The 17,528-nt window shown below is 51.8% G+C and overlaps 1 protein-coding gene across 1 annotated transcript in view; it reads left to right on the top strand.

Moving 5' to 3' along the window:
- Window positions 1–17,528, top strand: part of LOC140406448 (UDP-glucose:glycoprotein glucosyltransferase 1-like) — a gene marked incomplete at its 5' end in the record, with an annotated part of 110,826 nt that overhangs the window by 78,226 nt on the left and 15,072 nt on the right. The gene's annotated exons all lie outside the window — the stretch shown is intronic.

Here is a 17,528-nt window from a genome sequence, read left to right as displayed (position 1 = left end):
ACTGTTAGGAGGCCTGTACATAACTCCCATTATGGTTTTTTTGCCTTTGTGGTTCCTCAACTCTACCCACACAGACTCCACATCATCTGCCCCTATGTCGTTTAGTGCTATTGATTTAATTTCATTCCTAATTAACAAGGCAACCCTCCCCCTCTGCCCACCTCTCTGTCTTTTCGATAGGTTGTGAATCCCTGGATGTTTAAATGCCAGTCCTGAACCCCCTGCAACCATGTCTCTGTGATGCCTACCACATCATACCTGCCAGTCACAATCTAGGCCACAAGCTCATCTACCTTGTTCCGTACACTGCGCGCATTTAAATATAGCACCTTTAATTCTCTATTGTCCGTCCCTTTTTGTTTTCTTAGTGTGGTGGACCTTGGTTTACCATCTTACGAGACGGAGGGGTAGCTATTCGGTGTTCTAAAATAATGTCTCCTTCCTGATTCACTTTGGGTATGATGAGGGGAATTTACGAGTAAGTATCTAGTTATTAAATTATGAGCATGATTCTCCGAAAAAATAGGCCGGCAAAGCTATTCAATGTTAGTGGGTCCACTTAGCAAGGCTTCACGGGCTTCTCTCTGCAAATGAAGGCTCATCAGCTGATTCGCCGGCACTACGTTCATCAGCCCCCGCTACCAAGGTTGAGCAGCACTTGCTCAGCCAACCCCAGCCAGCTTGCAACAATGATGCTCAGGAGACCGGCCCCAAGATTCAGGGATGATGACCTGGGGAGGCTGCTAGATGCTGTGGAGGCCAGGAGGGATATCCTGTATCCCTGAGGGTCCAGCAGGGTCAGCCATAGGGCAGCTAGTGCTGCCTGGGACACGGTGGTGGCGGCTGTGAGTGCCGGGTGTGTGACCAGGAGGACTGGCCACCAGTGCAGGAAAAAGATCAACGACCTACACCAGGCAGCACGAGTGAGTAGACACCACGCCCCGCCCCCCCCTCCGAGACCTTTCCTCCCCCATGCAAGTATCCACCCCCTCAAGTCTTCATGAGACCCCCCAACCCTCCCTCTACCGCCCCTCTCCCTTCAACCCCCGCCAACTCTTCCTTCACAGCCCCTCTCCCACCACTGTCAACCATGCAGGAAGGGTCCCAGAGGACTGGAAAGTTGCTCATGTAACACCACTGTTTAAGAAGGGAGGGAGGGAGGCAGAAGTCGGGAAATTGTAGGCCGGTTAGCCTGACTTCGATCATTGGTAAGATTTTACAGTCCATTATTAAAGATGAAATCGCGGACTACTCGGAAGTGCATGATAAATTAGGGCTGAGTCAGCACTGCTTCGTCAAGGGGAGGTCATGTCTGACAAATCTGCTAGGATTCTTTGAGGAAGTAACAAGGATGTTAGGCAAAGGAGAACCAGTGGACGTGATTATTGCCTTGAGAGGGTCCATGATGGGGTTCTGTCAGAGGTGGCAGCCATTCCTCGACTTTCTAGGAGAGTATTAAAATGTCAGCAGCAGCAGCAATCCGGGGGGAAGAGGGGGGGAAATGTTCACTTACTGCATATTCTTTTTTTTAATATAATGTTAACGTTCACCTTGTTTTGTTAAATGTTGTTAATGGTTATGTAAAAATTTTGTTTCGATTAAAATTAAAAAGATTTTCAGAAGGCCTTTGACAAGGTGCCGCAGAGGAAACTGTTAAATAAGTTAAGAGCCCATGGTGTTACGGGTAAGATCCTGGCATGGATAGAAGATTGGCTGACTGGCAGAAGGCAGAGAGTGGGGCTAAAGGGGTCTTTTTCAGGATAGCAGCCGGTGACTAGTGGTGTGCCTCAGGGGTCTGTGCTGGGACCACAACTTTTGACAATGTACATTAATGATCTGGAAGAAGGAACTGAAGGCACTATTGCTAAGTTTGCAGATGATACAAAGATCTGCAGAGGGACGGGTAGTATTGAAGAAGCAAGGGGGCTGCAAAAGGACTTGGACAGGCTAGGAGAGTGGACAAAGAAGTGGCAGATGGAATACAATGTGGAAAAGTATGAGGCTATGCACTTTGGAAGGAGAAATAAAGGCATAGACTATTTTCTAAATGGGGAGATGCTGAGTCCTTGTTCACCATTCTTTCACCATTCTCTTAAGGTTAACGTGCAGGTTCAGTCGGTAGTTAGGAAGACAAATGTAATGTTGGCATCCATGTTGAGAGGGCTAGAATACAAGAGCAGAGATGTACTTTTGAGGCTGTATAATGCTCTGGTCAGACCCCATTTGGAGTATTGTGAGCAGTTTTGGGCCCCGTATCTAAGGAAAGATGTGGTGGCCTTGGAAAGGGTCCAGAGGAGGTTCACAAGAATGATCCCTGGAATGAAGAACTTGTCGTATGAGGAACGGTTGAGAACTCTGGGTCTGTACTCGTTGGAGTTCAGAAGGATGAGGGGGGATCTTATTGAAACTTACAGGATACTGCGAGGCCTGGATAGAGTGGACCTGGAGAGAATGTTTCCACTTGTCGGAAAAACTAGAAGCAGAGGACCTGGGGCGAAATTCTCCTGAAACGGCGCGATGTCCGCCAACTAGCGCCCAAAACGGCGCCAATCAGACAGGCATCGCGCCGCCCCAAAGGTGCGGAATGCTCCGCATCTTTGGGGGCCGAGCCGCAACATTGAGGGGCTTGGCCGGCGCCGGAGGAATTTCCGCCCCGCCAGCTGGCGGAAACGGCCTTTGTTGCCCCGCCAGCTGGCGCGGAAATGACATCTCCGGGCGGCGCATGCGCGGGAGCGTCAGCGGCCGCAGACAGTTTCTCACGCATGCGCAGTGGAGGGAGTCTCTTCCGCCTCCACCATGGTGGAGACCGTGGCGGAGGCGGAAGGGAAAGAGTGCACCCACGGCACAGGCCCGCCCGCGGATCGGTGGGCCCCGATCACGGGCCAGGCCACCGTGGGGGCACCCCCCGGGGCCAGATCGCCCCGCGCCCCCCCCAGGACCCCGGAGCCAGCCCACGCCGCCTTGTCCCGCCGTTCAATAGGTGTTTTAATCCACGCCGGCGGGACAGGCAATTTATCGGCGGGACTTCAGCCCATCCGGGCCGGAGAATCCAGCGGGGGGCCCGCCAATCGGCGCGGCCTGATGCCCGCCCCCGGTGCCGGAGACTTCGGCAACCGGCAGGGGCGGGATTCACGTCAGCCCCCGGCGATTCTCCGACCCGGCGGGGGGTCGGAGAATGACGCCCCATGATCTCAGACTAAAGGGATGATCCTTCAAAACAGAGATGAGGAATTTCTTCAGCCAAAGGGTGGTGAATCTGTGGAACTTTGCTGCAAAAGGCTGTAGAGGTCAAATCACCGAGTGTCTTTAAGACAGAGATAGATAATTTCTTGATTAATAAGGGGTTACGGGGAGAAGGCAGGAGAATGGGGATGAGGAAAATATCAGCCATGATTGAATAGCGGAGCAGACTCGATCGGCCGAGTTGCCTAATTCTGCCCCTATGACTTATGGTCTTATGATTCTTGACAAAGTTTTGGTGCTTAGGTTGAAAGAGTGCTTTCCGCAGGTGATTGAGGAGAATCAGACAGGATCTATAAAGAGTAGGTAATCGCCCTCAAATGTGCAAGAACAAAGAACAAAGAAATGTACAGCACAGGAACAGGCCCTTCGGTCCTCCAAGCCCGTGCCGACCATGCTGCCCGACTAAACTACAATCTTCTACACTTCCTGGGTCCGTATCCCTCTATTCCCATCCTATTCATGTATTTGTCAAGATGCCCCTTAAATGTCACTATCGTCCCTGCTTCCACCACCTCCTCCGGTAGCGAGTTCCAGGCACCCACTACCCTCTGCGTAAAAAACTTGCCTCGTACATCGACTCTAAACCTTGCCCCTCTCACCTTAAACCTATGCCCCCTAGTAATTGACCACTCTACCCTGGGGAAAAGCCTCTGACTATCCACTCTGTCTATGCCCCTCATAATTTTGTAGACCTCTATCAGGTCTCCCTTCAACCTCCTTCGTTCCAGTGAGAACAAACCGAGTTTATTCAACCGCTCCTCATAGCTAATGCCCTCCATACCAGGCAACATTCTGGTAAATCTCTTCTGCACCCTCTCTAAAGCCTCCACATCCTTCTGGTAGTGAGGCGACCAGAATTGAACACTATACTCCAAGTGTGGCCTAACTAAGGTTCTATACAGCTGCAACATGACTTGCCAATTCTTATACTCAATGCCCTGGCCAATGAAGGTAAGCATGCCGTATGCCTTCTTGACTACCTTCTCCAACTGTGTTGCCCCTTTCAATGACCTGTGGACCTGTACTCCTAGATCTCTTTGACTTTCAATACTCTTGAGGGTTCTACCATTCACTGTATATTCCCTGTATAAGACCTTCCAAAATGCAATACCTCACATTTGTCCGGATTAAACTCCATCTGCCATCTCTCCGCCCAAGTCTCCAAACAATCTAAATCCTGCTGTATCCTCTGACAGTCCTCATCGCTATCCGCAATTCCACCAACCTTTGTGTCGTCTGCAAACTTACTAATCAGACCAGTTACATTTTCCTCCAAATCATTTATATATACTACAAACAGCAAAGGTCCCAGCACTGATCCCTGTGGAACACCACTGGTCACAGCCCTCCAATTAGAACAGCATCCTTCCATTGCTACTCCCTGCCTTCTATGACCTAGCCAGTTCTGTATCCACCTTGCCAGCTCACCCCTGATCCCGTGTGACTTCACCTTTTGTACTAGTCTACCATGGGGGACCTTGTCAAAGGCCTTACTGAAGTCCATATAGACAACATCCACTGCACTACCTGCATCAATCATCTTAGTGACCTCCTCGAAAAACTCTATCAAGTTAGTGAGACACGACCTCCCCTTCACAAAACCATGCTGCCTCTCACTAATACGTCCATTTGCTTCCAAATGGGAGTAGATCCTGTCTCGAAGAACTCTCTCCAGTAATTTCCCTACCACTGAAGTAAGGCTCACCGGCCTGTAGTTCCCTGGATTATCCTTGCTACCCTTCTTAAACAGAGGAACAACATTGGCTATTCTCCAGTCCTCCGGGACATCACCTGAAGACAGTGAGGATCCAAAGATTTCTGTCAAGGCCTCAGCAATTTCCTCTCCAGCCTCCTTCAGTATTCTGGGGTAGATCCCATCAGGCCCTGGGGACTTATCTACCTTAATATTTTTTAAGACACCCAACACCTCGTCTTTTTCGATCTCAATGTGACCCAGGCTATCTACACACCCTTCTCCAGACTCAACATCTACCAATTTCTTCTCTTTGGTGAATACTGATGCAAAGTATTCATTTAGTACCGCGCCCATTTCCTCTGGCTCCACACATAGATTCCCTTGCCTATCCTTCAATGGGCCAACCCTTTCCCTGACTACCCTCTTGCTTTTTATGTACGTGTAAAAAGCCTTGGGATTTTCCTTAACCCTATTTGCCAATGACTTTTCGTGACCCCTTCTAGCCCTCCTGACTCCTTGCTTAAGTTCCTTCCTACTTTCCTTATATTCCACGCAGGCTTCGTCTGTTCCCAGCCTTTTAGCCCTGACAAATGCCTCCTTTTTCTTTTTGACGAGGCCTACAATATCTCTCGTTATCCAAGGTTCCCGAAAATTGCCGTATTTATTCTTCCTCCTCACAGGAACATGCCGGTCCTGAATTCCTTCGTTAAAGCGCTTGTTAAACGTGGTGACTCTCCCCATCAGAAGGGGGGTGAGCAGCAGGTGCTGGCGCTGGATGCGGGGAAGGTGTTTGATGAAATAGAGTATTTGATCAAATAGAGGGGAGTTATTTGTTTGTGGTGTTGGAGCGGTTTGGGATTGGGCCTAAGTTTATGGCGTGGGTCAGATTATTATACAAGGAACTGAAGGCGAGTTCGTATGAATGAGTTAAACTCAGGATATTTTCAGCTGCATAAGAGAACGAGACAGGGGTCTCCCCCTTTGTTTGCACTGCCTGTGCCGTGCCTGTGCCGTGGGGGCACTCTTTCCCTTCCGCCTCCGCCACGGTCTCCACCATGGCGGAGGCAGAAGAGACTCCCTCCACTGCGCATGCGTGGGAATGCTGTCAGCGGCCGCTGACGCTCCCGCGCATGCGCCGCCCGGAGATGTCATTTCCGCGCCAGCTGGCGGGGCACCAAAGGCCTTTTCCGCCAGCTGGCGGGGCGGAAATTCGTCCGGCGCCGACCTAGCCCCTTAAGGTTGGGGCTCCGCCCCCAAAGATGCGGAGCATTCCGCACATTTGGGGCGGCGCGATGCCCGTCTGATTTGCGCCGTTTTGTGCGCCAGTCGGTGGACATCGCGCCGTTTCCGGAGAATTTCGCCCAAGGTGTCCCAGAATGCTGACAACCTTTTATTGTATATTTATAACCCAAGGGGATGATATAATGGGGCTACTCAGGCAATTTGGAGGTTTTTGGGGAATACAAATTGAATTTGGAGTAGAGCGAGTACTTTTTCCTTTTCTCTCCGAGGGCAGGAACTGGCTTGGGGGGGATTTCTGTTCGTGCGGCAGTTACTCACTTCAGGTACATGGGGGTGCAGGTGGTTTGAGACTCAGACCGGCTCTGTAAATTGAATTTTACGAGCCTGGTGGGTGAGGTCAAAGCGGATTTGTTGAGGCTGGACCTCTATCATTGGCAGGCCCAGTGCAGGTGATAAAGATGAATATCTTGTCACGGTTTTTATTTTTATTCCAGTGCTTACTGGTCTTTTTGCCGAGGGTGTTATTTCTGGGGGTGAGGCGGATTATTTCACCGTTTGGGTGGGGAAGGTGGCGAGGATCTGGTAGATGGGCAACGAATGCCAGGAAGGTGTGGGGCTGGGGTAGAGAGCCAGAGGCAAAATGGGTGAGGATGGAGGCAGGCTCTTGTAGGGGGTCGGGATTGCAGGCACTGACAACAGCACCGCTCCCGTTTTCCCCAGGGAAATACTCGGATTGTCCAGTGCTGGTAGCCATGCTGAAGATATGGAGTCAATTTCGGTAACATTTTAAGTTAGGAGCAGGTCGAGGCTGATGTCAATTCAAGAAAATCAAGGGCTAGATTCTCCGTCCCGCCGTGCCAGATTTCTGGTTCAGCACTGAGGTACCCTCAATCATGACACTTGGAGATTAAACTGTAAAGAAGGCTTTATTAGACTAATAACTATGCTCGAGCTAGGGACGAGAGCTAACTGCTACACCGACCATGAGACAGCCCTTTATGTATGGCTCCCAGATGGGCGGAGCCAGAGGCGGAGTCCCCAGGGTTCCAAGCCCGGTCTTAAAGGGGACATCACCTTACATGATGATAAGGCAGTAACCGTTCATCACAAGCACGCTGGCGGGATGCTCCATTTCACCATCTGGTCAATGGGTTTCCCATTGTGGGGCAGCCCCAAGCCATCGTCAAACCCCCGGGCTGCCAGAAAAATTGAGCATTCCAATGGTGGAGAATCCACACCAATGTGTTTGAGCCAGCGAGATTGGATGCAAGGTTTCGGGGATGGGATGAGCGGGCGTAACAGAAATTAAGGACTTATTTTTGGAAGGGCGGTATGCGACTTTGAAGGTGTTGACAGACATTTGGGGTTCTGCGGGGGGGGGAGGCCTTTAAGTATGTGCAGGTGCAGGACTTTGCAAGGAAGGTTTTCCCGAGGTTTCTGGTGACACCACCCTCCTCAGTGCTGGAGGTGATGTTGTCGGTGAGTTGGTTGGAGAGGAGGATCATCTTGACAATTTATTAGGGAGATGTTGGAGGAGGATATGGCGTCATTGGAGAGGGTTATGATCCAATTGGGAGGAGGAGCTGGAGGTGGGATTGGATGAAGGGTTGTGGTGTGCGGAGCTGGAAGGTGTGCGAGGCTGGGATTAATACAGTTAAAGGTGGTGCATAGGGCACACCTGATGAGATTGAGGATGAGCCCATTGTTTGAGGGGGTGGAGGACACTTGTGAGCGGTGTAAGAGAGGTCCAGCCCACCATGTACATATGTTCTGGCAGTTGGAGAAATTTTGGAGTTCGATTTTCAGCACATTGTCGGCGATCTCACACTTGGATTTGGAGCCAGTTACCTGGCGACCATATTTAGGGTGTCAGACATACCGGGGCTGCAGACGGGATCAGGGGCAGACATTTTAGCGTTCGCTTCGCGGGGTAGATGTGGATCGAACCCGGAGGAGGGATGGGGGGACCACCACACTATAGAAAGCATCCTGTCAGGCTGCATCACAGCCTGGTATGGCAACTGCTCGGCCCAGGACCGCAAGAAACTTCAGAGAGTCGTGAACACCGCCCAGTCCATCACACAAACCTGCCTCCCATCCATTGACTCCATCTACATCTCCCGCTGCCTGGGGAAAGTGGGCAGTATAATCAAAGATCCCTCCCACCCGGCTTACTCACTCTTCCAACTTCTTCCATCGGGCAGGAGATACAGAAGTCTGAAAACACGCACGAACAGACTCAAAAACAGCTTCTTCCCCACTGTCACCAGACTCCTAAATGACCCTCTTATGGACTGATTTCATTAACACTACACCCTGTATGCTTCATCCGATGCCAGTGCTTATGTAGTTACATCGTAGATGGTGTGTTGCCCTATTATGTATTTTCTTTTATTCCCTTTTCTTCTCATGTACTTAATGATCTGTTGAGCTGCTCGCAGAAAAATACTTTTCACTGTACCTCGGTACACGTGACAAACAAACCCAATCCAACTAGCAATTGAGCTAACACAGGAACGTACGAACGAGGGCAGCACAACTGCCGATAGGGAGAGAGGGTCTGGCAAGAAGGGGGGGGGGGAAATCTCTGGATGGGGGAGCAGAAGGGGGGTGAAAGCGGGGGAGGGGGTTGGAAAACCTGGGGGAGAGGTCCATAAGAGCTTGGGGGGGGGCGGGGGGAAGAAGGGGGGCAGACCAGCTCAGGGGGTGGGAGGTGGTGGAAGGCTGGCTACAACAGGTCCCATATGGCGACAATGGATAAAAGGATTTGAGGGTACCACAAACATCCACCTTGCAGGGTCCCCAAACAAAGGGAAACCCCAGAATGCAGGGGCGTATCTACATGGCGTACACAACGATGGTGGCCATCTTGGTTAAAGGTCAATTAAACGATCCAGAGTCTTCACCCATTTGAAAAGTCTTAAAAGCTGACACAATCTTCCTCTGGCAGACCCACCTGAGGGAGAAGGACTGAGTGCGGGTAAGAAAGAGCTGGGTGGGACAGACTTGCCAATCGTGCCAGGGGACGAGGGCTAGGGACGTGGCCATACAGCTCAATAAGAGGACGGCATTTACAGTAACCAGGATGGCAATACGTCATGGTCAGTGATGTCCTTGAAGAGGCAGCAGTGATCCGTGTAAATGTGCACACTCCCAACTGGGACGACGCGGAATTCATGAAGTAAACCATGGTGGAAATCTCCGACATAGACACACACCAACTCATCATAGGGGAGGGGACTTAAACTGTGTACAGAACCCACAGAAAGGATGATCAAACCCCAAGTCGGAGAAAAAATATGGCAAAGGAATTAAATGTTTTCATGGAGCAGATGGGGGCAATGGGCTGATGGAGGTTCACACGCCCAGGGGAGAAGCACTTCTTCTCCCAGGTACACAAGGTATGTACTCGGTTCGACTTACTTGTAGTGGGGAAAGCGGTGCTTCCAGGGACAGTAAGGGTGGAGTACTCTGCAATCATAATCTCTGGCTACACTCCGCACCACGTGGATGTGAGGTTGGAGATGGGCCGGGCCCATCACCCCCCATGGAGGTTGGACAGGGCCCTATTTACCGATAAGGCATGCTGTGGACAGATATCACAGGCCATAGACGGGAACGTTACCAACAACCAGATTGGGGAGGTCTCCCCCTCCACATTCTGGGAGGCACTGAAGGCTGTGAAAAGGGGGGAAATTACTGCAGACAAGGCATGGAGAGATAGGCCGGAGAGGGCACTAAGCAGCAGCTGGTCATTTCCACACTGGAGGTCGATCGGCAGTACTCCTCGACCCCAATCGTGGAACTACTGGCGGAGAGGAAGAAGCTACAGTTGGACTTTTATTTGCCCTCCACCGGGAAAGCAGTGCACCAGCTCTGCCAGACACGAAGGACCTTTTACGAACATGGAGACAAAGCCAACCGCCTGCTGGCTCACCAGCTGAGAAAGCAGGAGGCCACGAGAGGAATAGCTCAGGTTAAAGACAGAAGCAGCAGGTTAGTCACTGCACCAGAAAAGATCAATGAAGTCTTTTCAACCTTCTACTGAGGGCTGAATACCTCCGAGGGGGACTCAAAGATGCAGCAGGCCCTCGACGGACTGGACATGCCGTTCATGGCGTAAAATATGAGATGGAGCCCCGAAGCACCATTAGAACTGAGGGAAGTCGTGGAAAGTATCAACTCCATACAGGCGAGGAAGGCACCGGGCCATATGGATTCCCGGCAGACTCTACAAAACATTTGTGCCAGCATTGGCCCCGCACCTGCGGGGGATGTTCGCAGAATCCTCTCCCCGCAGTAAGGGGCACAAGCCTCAATATCGCTGATACCCAAAAATGATAAAGGGCCTACCGGCCCATCTCAGTATTCATCGGAAATGGAAAGATCCTGGTGAAGGCCTTGGCCAGGCGGCTGGACAACAGTGGGCCAGAGGTAATCAGAGAGGACCAGACGGGCTTTGTCAGGGGCATGCAGCTAACATTGAACATCAAGCGTCTGCTGAACGTGATAATAAAGCCATCCAGGGTGAAAATGCCAGAAGTGATGATCTCCCGGAGCAGCACGGTGGCGCAGTGGGTTAGCCCTGCAGCCTCACGGCGCCAGGGTCCCAGGTTCGATCCCGGCTCTGGGTCACCGTCCGTTTGGAGTTTGCACATTCTCCCTGTGTTTGCATGGGTTTCGTCCCCACAACCCAATGATGTGCAGGCTAGGTGGATTGGCCACGCAAAATTGCCCCTTAATTGGAAAAAATAAATTGGGTACTCTAAAATTAAAAAAAAAAGAAGTGATCATCTCTCTGGACTCAGAAAAGGCCATCAAAACAGTTGAATGGCAGTACCTCAAAGAATGGTTTGGGTTCGGACCAAGGTTCACCTCCTGGGCGAAACTACTGTAAAGCCCTCCCACTGTGAGCGTACGGGCAAACACCACCAGCTCTAGATACTTCCAATTGCACAGCGACACATGGCAGGGATGCCCACTATCTCCGCTGCTGCTGCTGGCAATCGCCCTCAGAGCGCCAAAGGGGTGCAGAGGCATTCAAAGGGGAGACAGAGAGTATAGAGTTTCACTACACGAGGAGGACATCTCAAATCCCAGGACCAGCTTGGAAGGGATAACGTAACTCCTGAAGGAGTTTGGAGCCTTCTCGGTTTACAAGCTTAACCTGAGCAAGAGTGAGATCTTCCCTGCGATCCCGCCTTTTTCAACACAGTCGACAAACTAATCATGCTGTTTGTGTCAGGGGAAGAGTCCGAGGAGTACATATAAGGTCCTACAAAGGAAAAGAAGCGTGGGAGGCCTGGCCCTCCCGAACCTGCAGTTGAACTCTGGGTGGCCACCGCAGAAAGAGCATGGGGATGGGTGAAGGAACCGGGAGCAGAGTGGGTGAAGGAACCGGGGGCAGAGTGGGGGGGGAAGGGACTGGGGGCAGAGTGGGGGGGGGGAGGGACCGGGGGCAGAGTGGGGGTGGGGGGAAGGGACCGGGGGCAGAGTGGGGGGGGGAAGGGACCGGGGGCAGAGTGGGGGGGGGGGGGAAGGGACCGGGGGCAGAGTGGGGGGGGAGGGAGGGACCGGGGGCAGAGTGGTGGGGGGGGAGAGACCAGGGGCAGAGTGGGGGGGGGGGTGAAGGGACCGGGGGCAGAGTGGTGGGGGGGGAGGGACCGGGGGCAGAGTGGTGGTGGTGGTGGGGGGACCGGGGGCAGAGTGGAGGGGGGGGAAGGGACCGGGGGCAGAGTGGTGGGGGGGGGGGAGGGACCGGGGGCAGAGTGGGGGGGGGGGAAGGGACCGGGGGCAGAGTGGTGGGGGGGGGGAAGGGACCGGGGGCAGAGTGGTGGGGGGAGGAAGGGACCGGGGGCAGAGTGGTGGGGGGGAAGGGACCGGGGGCAGAGTGGTGGGTGGGGGGGAAGGGACCGGGGGCAGAGTGGTGGGGGGGGGGGGGGAAGGAACCGGGGGCAGAGTGGTGGGGGGGGGGGGAAGGGACCGGGGGCAGAGTGGTGGGGGGGGAAGGGACCGGGGGCAGAGTGGTGGGTGGGGGGGGAAGGGACCGGGGGCAGAGTGGGGGGGGGGAAGGGACCGGGAGCAGAGTGGGGGGGGGGAAGGGACCGGGGGCAGAGTGCTGGGGTGGGGGGGGAAGGGACCGGGGGCAGAGTGGTGGTAGGGGGGAAGGGACCGGGGGCAGAGTGGTGGGGGGGGGGGGGGGAGGGACCGGGGGCAGAGTGGTGGGGGGGGGGAAGGGACCGGGGGCAGAGTGGTGGGGGGGGGCGGGAAGGAACCGGGGGCAGAGTGGGGGGGGGGGGGAAGGGTCCGGGGGCAGAGTGGGGGGGGGGGGAAGGAACCGGGGGCAGAGTGAGGGCGAAGATGGAGAACAGTTGCTGCATAGGGACCTCTCTCCGAACTCTAGCCACAGCCACTCTCCCATCCCCCCCCCCTCCGGGCCAAATACTCGAGGAGCCCAGTGATAGTAGCCAGACTTTTGGACGTGGTACCAAGTTGGGCATTGGGCAGCACTTCAGCCTAACCAAAATGCCCACCATTGCCCCCATTTGCAACAACCATGCGTTCACCTTCACAGTAATGGATGCCGCCTTCAAAAGATGGAGCCAAGTCGAGGGTACTCTGATAGTTAGGGACATGTACATGGGTGATTGAGTAGCGCCCCTGGAAGAACTCACGGAGAGATTGCAGTTGCCAAGAGGGAACGACCTGAGAGACATTCAGGTTAGAAACTTCATCTGCAAGAAAACAACGACATAAGACCAGAAGACATAGGAGCATAATTAGGACACTTGGCCCATCGAGTCTGCTCCACCATTCAACCATGGCTGATATTTTTCTCATCCCCATTCTCCTGCCTTTTCCTCATAACCCCTGATGCCCTTATCTATCTATCTCTGTCTTAAAGACACTGAGTGATTTGGCCTCCACAGCCTTCTGCGGCAAAGAGTTCCACAGATTCACCACCCTCTGGCTGAAGAAATTCCTCATCTCTGTTTTAATGGATCATCCCTTTAGTCTGAGATTGTGTCCTCTGCTTCTAATTTTTCCTACAAGTGGAAACATACCCCCAGATACCAGGACACTTGTTAGTATAAACATTGCTGGAAGCGGGCTACCTAGGGAAGGGAAACTGTGCAGGCCTCAATGGCGACTGTTGGAGGAGGTATGCTCCCCCTGGACAAGACAGGGAAAAAAAATGGGAGTAGGATCTAGTCATAGAGATAGGGGGAGGACTGCGGATCAAAGCAATACACAGGTGAACTTCACCTCCGCGTGCGCAGGGCTAGGCCTTACGCAGTTAAAGGTGATGAACAAACCTAAGAGCCCAAATGAGTGTGTTCTTTCGGGAAGTGGAGGACAAATGTGAACGGTGCCAGGGAGGCCCGACCAACCACACCCACATTGTAGGAGCAGTTTCAAGACCTGTGTATTGAGTCGGCTTCCAGGTGGGCTTTTCTCCTGTGGCTCAACTCAGTACAAAGAGCAGCAGACACATTAGCAATCTGAAGACGGTTTAATTTCCAACAAGCTTGCATTCATGTACATGAGAGATAAGACCTGGATAGCTGCCAAGGTCCTTCTACAGAACAAAGACACAAACTCAGCACATATACAACTTTCAAAAATTAATAGCCCTTCCCAGTTGGACACGATCTAATCCCTGAAGTTGCTATGTTTAAACTTAACCAATAGAATCGCAAGCAATGTTTAAACTTCACCCAATAGAATTGCAAGCAATGTTTAAACTTCACTCAATAGAATCGCAAGCAACCCATGATTGATGCCAGGATCTTCATCCTGACAGCCACGTACAATATCAGCATCCTGTGCTGATTGTTTGTGAGAAACAGAACAACAGAACCAGCACCCTGGATTGGTTCACTATTGATTACTTATTACTGCTATGTCCTAAAAATGCATGTTTAATGGTTAATAATGATTACTCGGTACTCTTCCTATAATTCATCTCAATCCTTCGTAAAGTAACATATGTAAAGCTACTCTAGTGGCATGCTAACTATTCAGTTTTAAGAGGTATCATCGCTGAAACCCCCCTTCAGTCCCCCCTTTTGGCCCTTGGCTAGCCCAAGAACAGGCCATCAAAGAGACATACAGAATTTGTTGGCGTCTGGCCTAGGTGTGGAATGGACAACGGGCAAGAACCATAACAGTTTCTCTTTAACTAGGGGGCGACAGTCTGTCTGCCATTCCCTGATGCGGCGCCTGAGGCAACAGAGCGTGATAAAAAAGACAAGCAATATAAACAGCTGCAAAATTACAACAACGTGCGATATAATACATTTCTTTGGATGGATATTGGTATTCAGTCCCCAATTGCATATTTTAGAGAAAAAGTTCTGTGACTGAAACAGTTCCGCAGCCTTCTCGGCGTGAGTCTGGATGAGCTCCCGCTCCTTGTTCCAGAGGTGGTCAATTTGCGTTGCCTCCTTCTTAAGTCCTTCCCAGTCGGCCCGCATGTGAGGGATGTGTGGAAGTCCCTTTTGGACGTATCGGTGAATCCGTTGGTCATCGTCAGTTCGCTCGATGTCATCTGCTTCCACGATGGACTCACCCCTGTATGGAGTCAGTTCATGTCGGCCAATGGTAATAGACTCGGATAAATTGCTTAGAACAACATTATGCACAGGCAATTCACACACACAATGCCATGCTTGGTATAATTGTGGGATGATGATGTCACAATGTAGTGGTTGTCCAAGTATTGAGCACTATTAAACACAGTCTGATTGTTTACTTCGACCGTTACCGTGCAGTTCTCATACGTGTACCCGCAGTAATCTTCCGTACTAATGGTTCTCTCTGGGCACAACCAGTTATTTCCCCTACCCCCTTTGCATACCCGGAGGTGGATAGAGAATATCCTACCTGCCCTTTGGATTGTATGTGCAGGGACAGTTTAACTAACACACCATTCCCACAGTGTCCCAAGTTGTTCATCTGAAGAAGTTCATGAGTACTGTTCTCCCCTGCACTGGGAATATGCAACATCATTCCCACTGGGAGGGTGTGGTTATCATTGGCAAAGGGAACACGATTGGCCAATGTCAACTCCCTCAGATGTTCAGGAGCTTGGTGGGCAGTTTTGACCCAAGCCTTCAATTGATCATTGCTCACCCAATCAGGTACTCGGTGTGCAGCCAGCTGGAGTAGGTTGGCCTGAAGGCTTTGTAATAAGTATGTTGCATACATATTACATGCCTGCATGCGGTACACCGCCTTCGAGATAGCACTCCGTCTATCAATTAACTTATTAATCGTGGTCTGATATGGTTGCAACTGTTTAAGTTCTCTCCACACAAGCTGACTGACTTGCTGGCTAAGGTCTGTAGCCGTTTCGGCATCCTGGTATATGTCCTTAACTACAGCTCTCATTTGCCCTTTCATAACCTCAATCTCCTCACTTATCTCAGCAATGTCAAGGGCATTGACAGTCGAAACTCCTGTCCCATAACCTCCAACCACCAGTTCCACTATGCCTCTCTGTCGTCGCTTACGTGTTGCCAATCCACTCCCATCCAAAATCTCCCTTTCCAAGGCTTCAAACAATCCTTGCCCATAGCAATAGGCTGACAAGTGGAGACTGGTGAGATTAACCATAGCGTTCACAAGTTCATATCCAGGTATCATCGTCACTAATTCGTCAGAGGGCGTCAGAACTAACCCGTGCCCCATCGTGTGGCTAGTGATATGCTCATCACATTCGGGCTCAGGGGTTGTCCTTGGATTTGCGGTTGTACTCGAGCCGAAGCTCGCCGGTGTCACAGTGGTGGAGGTAGTCTTCTGCCTGGTCCCCACACGTATCGGGTGGGGTCCTTGCTTCCTACAACATCCTACCCGATTCTCGGACTCGCGTGCTGACTAGCTGCCTACTGCAGTTCCCTGATACAAAGCTGTTAATCTGTCACGTATCATCTCATGATTTTCAGTATGGTTAGGTGCCTGGCAGGGATTTATGCAGTGAATTTCCAGACGGTCCCCTATTACTTGATATGTCACAATGGGGCGATTTGGGCCATCGATGGCATTTAACATTCTCTGATCGGTCATTTTAAAAAACAATGTAATCTTCCCTGGGGGCAAAGGTCCTGCATCCTAGCTTTCCGTATCACCTGCAATTCCCTTGATCCTGGGTTCCCAACTGATATAGGGCCTAGGTATTTCGGAATTGCAAGTAATTCATAAAAGCTGCCCCGCAGGAACGTACAGAGTCCCGTTTCTGCATACATCCTGAGTCCCATCATAATAAAAAACATTTACCACTCCTCCCCTTTTCATCTCCCGTAACATTTACAGCAGCCGGACGCACCCGTGTGACATTGGTATACATGCGATCATTGGTTCTTCTATCCGCAATATCCGGCGTCTTCCGTGTCTCTGGCGAGGTGGTCGATGTTGATGGCTGCAACCAGAAATGAAGTGGGGCTCCAACGTGTACTAGCAATAGAATTCTATGGGAATAAACAAACATCTTCCGGCGCTCAATTAGCATGATACCATTTGCATCATCTTCACTCTTTCCTCGTATTTGTCCAATATCCTGAGCCACTCTGGCGGCCCATCTACAAATCCAGATAAGTCCCATTACAAGTGCAATGCCATGGCTACCCCCCCCCCGCTCCTTGGGTTCGCTGACCCACCAGAGGGATATCTCAATCCTTGTGACTCATGAGGATATGGTTTCAACTGCATCCAGTGCCACCACCGCAGACCGGGTTTCTTGTCTATTAAGGCACATCGAACCCCTAGTCCCTTTTTACCGGTCATGAGTTTGACCATTACTCTAACCCCTGGTGTTGGTAGTTTTGGGGTATTACTTCCAGTCAGGTTGGTCCAATCTCTATGTTGTTGCTGTGCAATTGCCTGACCCTTAAGGGCATGCAGGCAGTTCACCAGATCTTGCATGCATTGGAGTACAGTTCCTTTGCTTATCTCAAGTTCCGTCCTTCCAGTTATCACCTCCTCCAAGAGGCGCATTGCTCTCCCTGCCATTAACTCAAAAGGGGTTAAACCCGTCCCCCACGGTGAAGTGGCTCTTTGTCGCAACAATATTGCCGGCAAGGCCCATATCCAATTATTCCCTTCCTGCAATATAGCTTTGGCCAGGCTGTTTTTTAAGGTCCATGTTCATCCGCTCTACCATTCCCCAGCTTTGAGGATGGTATGGGATGTGGAATCTTTGCCGGATCCCCAAAACCTTACAAGCGTCCTTCATGACTTTTCCTGTGAAATGGGCCCCTTGGTCAGAATCTAGTTAAAGTGCCCCCCCCCCCCCCCCCCCCCCCCCCCCCCCCCCCCCCCCCGCACTGCAATTCGCATACCGCTGCAC

The sequence above is a fragment of the Scyliorhinus torazame genome, unplaced genomic scaffold (assembly GCF_047496885.1).
Source record: "Scyliorhinus torazame isolate Kashiwa2021f unplaced genomic scaffold, sScyTor2.1 scaffold_533, whole genome shotgun sequence".
NCBI classification, from domain to species: domain Eukaryota; kingdom Metazoa; phylum Chordata; class Chondrichthyes; order Carcharhiniformes; family Scyliorhinidae; genus Scyliorhinus; species Scyliorhinus torazame.
Note: the sequence above shows the minus strand (reverse complement) of the source record. Positions and strands in the feature narration are given on the sequence as shown.